The following is a 6,059-nucleotide window of genomic DNA, read 5'->3' as shown; positions in this document are numbered from 1 at the left end:
TAAAGAAAGGATTAAGGAGGCGGACAAAATGGTTTTAGAAAGAAACAACAAAAGTAATAACATTAATTATTCTTCAATGACCAAGATTCTGTCATCATTCCAACGGTCCTTCACAACTACTATATAAAGGACGGATTACTTCTCTAGAGAGACACACAGAAATATCATTCACTCTCTCTCCTTTTCACGAGTTACTGCTCTTACGTGAAAAGCTTTTGCTCTCATATTTTCTGTAATACTTGTTTGTTGTTAGAAGCACTTTACATTACAATTTTACTTTTGCTTAAACTATTTCCTCAAGTGACTCTGCGCAATCTGAATACTTGAGAGGGCTAATTCTCTTAGACGATTGGTTGTGTAATCTTTCAAGATTAGTAGATTAAATCCTTTTTGAAGGCGAAATCACCTTGGCCGGGTGGACTGGAGTAACTTTGAATTTCAAGCGAACCAGTATAAAATTTTATGTGTTTTGATTTCTGAAAAAGCTTTAATTTCCAAAACAATTCAAACCCCCCTTTCTTGTTTTTCTCAACCTTCAATTACAATATCATCAATTCCAAAAGCCACAAACAATTCCGTTCCAATTAGATCTCCAATCCATTCATAGTTACAATATTTCAATTTTGAAATTACAATGCATAAACCATTTGATTCAATCCAATAACCATTTTCAATACCTTTCATTTTCAACCAATACATCCATAGTCCATTCCAATTCAATCATGATACATCAATTCTATCACAATTTCAATTTCTAAATTACATTTAATTACAACCATAAACATTACAATAATTTCAAATTCATAACATAAATCATTACAACAATATCCCATAAGGCCGAAGAATTCCATAGAAATCCAAACGGTCCAAGCATCCAATTCCAATAAAGCCCATTCAAAGCCTTTCATTAGCTATTGAGTTCAAGCCCTGCATCTTGAGCCAAAAACCTGCACAAAACAAATATCACCACAAAATCTAACTATGATAATCAGATTCCACACGGCAATAACCACTTCAAACGGATAACTGAAACAAAACCTCCCCATAATAAAAGAGATCAAGAAGAAACCTTTGCAACATCAAAAGACACCAGAAGTGGTCAGAGTTAGAAGAAATATGTAGATTGACTCATATCGAACCTGATACCGGTACTGTTGCCGAGAAAGCTAGTCCATTAATAGATTCTGGTCTGGTTGATCCTTGTGAGTTAATAGCTAGCATTGAAGCACAGATAGTGAAAGCTAAAGATGAAGCTTTAAGTAGAAGAAACGTAACCGATAGGATTGATAAGTGGCTTTTTGCTTGGGAAGATGAAAAGAAGGCTTGTTTTCTGTATGATGGGGTACTGCTGGTGGAATTACCGGATGATTATAAACTAACCAATCTCATAACAGAAGAAGAAAGCATAACAAAACTGTTTTTAACCGGCAACCGAAACAATTTCATAAACATAAATAACAAACTTCTAACTGTTTTCTCCTAATACACCAATGAGCTTCCACATTTGTAACAACCCAAACCACCCTATAACAAAATGCTCTAACCAAATAACCGAATTTCCAACTGAAAACCAAAACCTCTAACAAAATATATAACAGAACCTCCACTCCTTAATACATATACAACAAACTTCTAACGGAGTTTCCGTCAACTTCTCCATAACCAACTTTTTAAACCATTTTCTTACCACCCTTCAAGGAACTCCTGAACTCTTTACTCCAACATAAAACCATCACCAATGAAAAAAACCGATTGGTGGAAATCCTTCTGAAGAAATCTCCAAAAACGGAATTTCCAGAAAATCCAAATGACAGAAGCATAACAGAGAAAAGAAAAAAAGAAATCTCAACAAGAGTCATTCCAAACCTGCATAATTCTAAGCCAAAATCCTGAACCTTCATAACAACCAGAACTGCTTCTTCATAACTTCTTCAACCTATAACAACCACCAATCCCTAACAAAAATCTCATATAACCGAAACTCCCTCCAACTGATAAAAATCATAACTTCCCTCAACAACAACGGCTAACCATTTTTTTCTCTCAAACCCTTCTAACCAACTACTCTGTGACCGGCTCTCACCCTGCAACAAAAACTCAACAGAATTCACTTCGTCCAACTTCCAATTCCAACCACCAACCGAACCTCTCCATTCCAATCCCTTCACCGTAACAACACTTCGATAACCAACCAACTAACCACAACCACAATAGCAGAAAGAAACCGAGAAACGGAAGAAGAAGAGAGTAGCAGAAAGAAACCGAGAAACGGAAAAAGAAGAAACTAACAGAAGCATACCATTCTGCAGTGGAGGCTCAGCGACAAAATCGTGACAAGAAATCGAGAGGGGCGCATCTTGAATCCACAACATCTTCATTCTTCAACACTCCCTGCTTCTAAAATGATCTTTTCTCATCACACATAACGATTCGGGAACACATAACAACAACCGAAGCATAGAGAAAGAAGAAAATTAAAACACGAGTTATATGGTTTCCACATCAAATCCGGTAAGCTTCTTCTCCCTTCGTTTGTCCCATTCTTGCTTCGAACTCGTACCTTGGTTCTTTGTGGAAGGAGAAGTCGAAATCGTTCGTCAAATGCGTAGCTCTTAGCGTGAGATTGGGACGATTCCGAAGTGGAGTTCTCTTGCGCCGTTTTTGATTTCTTGGCACCGACGTCGAATCGAGAGGAAGATGATGGGGTTTACGCGGGTCTGAATGCGTGATGGTTCTGTTTGAAGGGGAATCAACGAGCTTCTGCAACAACTTCTTGTCCGCGTGCGCAGGTTTCGGTTCGTGAATTTCTTCAAGCGAGTTCTTGATCATGATGAACTGGTTCCTTTTGGTGTTTGGGGGAATTGGGCTTGTGGCCCAAACACCAAACTCGACCCTCATATCCACACCCCTTCCTTGCTATCAAACCGCATGGCCCATTAAGAACTATTCATATTAATCAATCCTTAATTTATTTTAACTGTTTTTTTTAGTGATTAATCATGCTACTCTTTTTTATTTTAATCTTGTTAGATATTAGGATTATTTCTTGATCTTTGTTAATGAGGAACTAACACAGGTAATTAGGTTAGTCCTAGTTAAGACTAATTAGGTTCGATTAGAAATTAAGATAATATGTTAGAAATTAAGTTTAATCAAGTTTTAGATTAGATTTAGTTTTTTTCTTAATTTTTCAGAATTGATATCCATATGATTAACGACGCCATGATTAATTTTTAGTCATTTTCTCTTGATAGTCATTTTGTGGATTTTTGATGGATATTAATATGGTTAACGTGTGATTTTACCATGATTAGACCTTAGGTTAAATTTTTCGTCAAATTGGACTATTGTATGTTCATATCCTTTAGAATTCAAGGTATGATTTGGATTAGGAATTTCCCATTTGATTTTTGACCCTAATTCATGTTTAGGTAGATTTTAATCTTTAGAATCAATATTCACTTTAATTTCCCATTTAATCGATTCATTTGGTTTGTGATCATAAGGTAAATTGAGAATCCCATTTCAATTTAGGTGATGGATGTCTTATATGTCTAATTTCATTTACCATGATCATATGATAGATCTTTGACTGTTTTTTCACTGATTAACCCATTACCATTCGAATCGATTTTAACCATTGTATATGCTTACATATTGTTGCATCATTTTTACTCATTTGACTTGATCTCATACTAACCCGTTGTTGTTTTATGTCCACATGTGACTTTGAGATTCAAGCTCACTCCTAGCTAGCCATGCTCCTAACCATTTCATTCTCATTCAATAGCCTTGTATTGTTTGAAGTACCATGACACTTGTATGATTTAGGCATGGTACAAAGTTTAATAGCTTGTAACTTGTATTTTCTTTTTATTCTCTTATGTTGTATTGTGTGGATCCATGCCCCCATTGTTGGTCAAATGTTCCCCCACTCCGTGATCATGTAATATCTTAGATTTATTACTTTCTAGTTAATTCACCATGCATGATAATCAAAAAAAGATAAAATACAAAACGATAAACAAAACATTTCGAAAGAAACAAAAGGTACTTGATTCAATGTCGAGTTGTTTCCCAAATAAAACTCACACCATTGCAACGTGAATACTTGATTCAACGTCAAGTATTCCCCATCCATTCCATGATCCATTATTCATGTCTCTTCTCCATTCTCTTCTCAACCTTAATCTATATCTCTCCTCCATTCTTCACACACACTTTTTCATAATAAATTCAAACACTTGATCTGATGTCAAGTTCCTTTTTCAAAACCATTTTCATAACAAATTGTAATGCAAAATGGGGTGTACGTGTTTGTACACAACATTCTAGTACTTGGGTTGTCGACCGTACCTAGTCTGAGGACCCGACACTTGAATTTCCCCCTTTAAAACATCTAAAGATTCAAACAAGTTAGATATACGTGCTATGAGGGAGAAAAAGAGTAGTTAGGACTCCATTGTCCTCTTAACTCCCAAGTACTCTGATTGTTGATCGTACTTAGTCAAGGGTCAGATACTTGTCGCCCTCTAAGTTCCAATGATTAGACTTTCCAACTCTTTTCACAATTCAAACATATTTTTTGGATGAAAAAGAATGGTTAGGATAACATTGTCCTCTCAACTCTCGAGTTCTTGGACTGTTTACTGTATCTAGCCAAGGGTTTGATGCTTGTCTCCATACATAAAATCAACCCCAACAAATCAAATCATCTTTTACCTCAGTGAATTCTCTTAAAAAACCTTTCAATAAGAACGTGTTACTTACGTTCTACCATGAACGACGCTTAAGCCTCCATGTGCGAGCAAGTAATGTTTAACTGCTAGAGTGTGATCCAAGAGTATCCACTTTACCGCAAACAAGCAAATACTTCCCGCTCCCATGACAGAGTATACAATCAAGTGAATAGTAGCACACGGATATCAATAATGTTTAGTAAAAACAACCAAATAAATGTTCAGTTTGTGAGCCGAACTACGGAGCTCTGATTTCCTCATTGCACGTATGGGGATACGTAGGCACAAGGGCCCAAATCCTTGGCAAGCACACTAACTTAAAACTTATTTTATCCCTCATCTTATTCTCTCATCTCATTCCTGATAGCAAGCAAGTTACAGATAAACAACATCCATACGCATTTGATACGAGCAAGTGGTTCCCATGGAATACAATGGATATGAGGGGTGCTAATACTTTCCCCTTGCATAACCGACTTCCGAATCCTCTCTTGGTTGCGAGACTATTTCTATCATTTGGGGTTTTATCGTTATTTTCCCTTTCCTTCAGAATAAATAAAATCCGGTGGCGACTCTATATTTTTCGTGGCGCTTCAGCTGGCGACTCTACTGGGGATAATATTCCTCAAGCGAATCAAGCCTAGCTTGCCTGTATCCTTTTCCTTGGATGTTTATTTATGTTATCGTTTAATTTATTTATCTTCTCCTGTTATATATATTAATGTTATATATATATATATATATATATATATATATATATATATATATATATATATATATATATATATATATATATATATATATATATATATATATATCATGGTGTGATGTTGTGGGATTGGATCTACTGTTTGAGTGAATAGCTCAGTACACAGGCTTAGAGAGTTCACATAAGATAGGAGGGACTTTGTGTCAACCTGTCGGACATAGTTGTCTTGAGAGGGAGACACGGATATCCTTCTTGGAATAGATTCTTTTTGGAGTTTTGCTGGCACGTGAGTCACGTTCGTGCTGACATCCATTCTTCCAGGGAGAGTCTATGACTCCAAGGACCTTAGACAACCACTGGCTTTCGAAGTTGAGGGAAACCTCACTTAGAGGAGATCATCCCGAGGGTATTCTTAACCCACAAGTAATCTTGTGGCGATAATGATACTTTCGCCTCGTGATCCATGAATCTAAGCATCTTCATAAGTCTTAGTACTCACCTTGTGAGGGGACATGGTTGTTTCTTGCAGGGAAATAAACCTTCAACATACCCTGAGCTTCACGATCAGATTTTCCAAGATGACGTGAACCCTTGGATCTATGATGTTGCAT

General features: G+C 36.4%; 1 long non-coding RNA gene across 1 annotated transcript; it reads right to left on the bottom strand.

Moving 5' to 3' along the window:
* Positions 1-646: 646 nt before the first annotated feature.
* LOC127092860 (uncharacterized) lies at positions 647-2,896 on the bottom strand. The gene is made up of 2 exons (XR_007792317.1): positions 1,140-2,896; positions 647-947 (listed from the first exon to the last, which is right to left on the bottom strand). It is a non-coding gene; the product is annotated as an uncharacterized LOC127092860 (long non-coding RNA).
* Positions 2,897-6,059: the final 3,163 nt, after the last annotated feature.

The sequence above is a fragment of the Lathyrus oleraceus genome, chromosome 6, assembly GCF_024323335.1.
Source record: "Lathyrus oleraceus cultivar Zhongwan6 chromosome 6, CAAS_Psat_ZW6_1.0, whole genome shotgun sequence".
NCBI lineage: Eukaryota > Viridiplantae > Streptophyta > Magnoliopsida > Fabales > Fabaceae > Lathyrus > Lathyrus oleraceus.
This window is presented reverse-complemented; position numbering and strand designations above follow the sequence as displayed.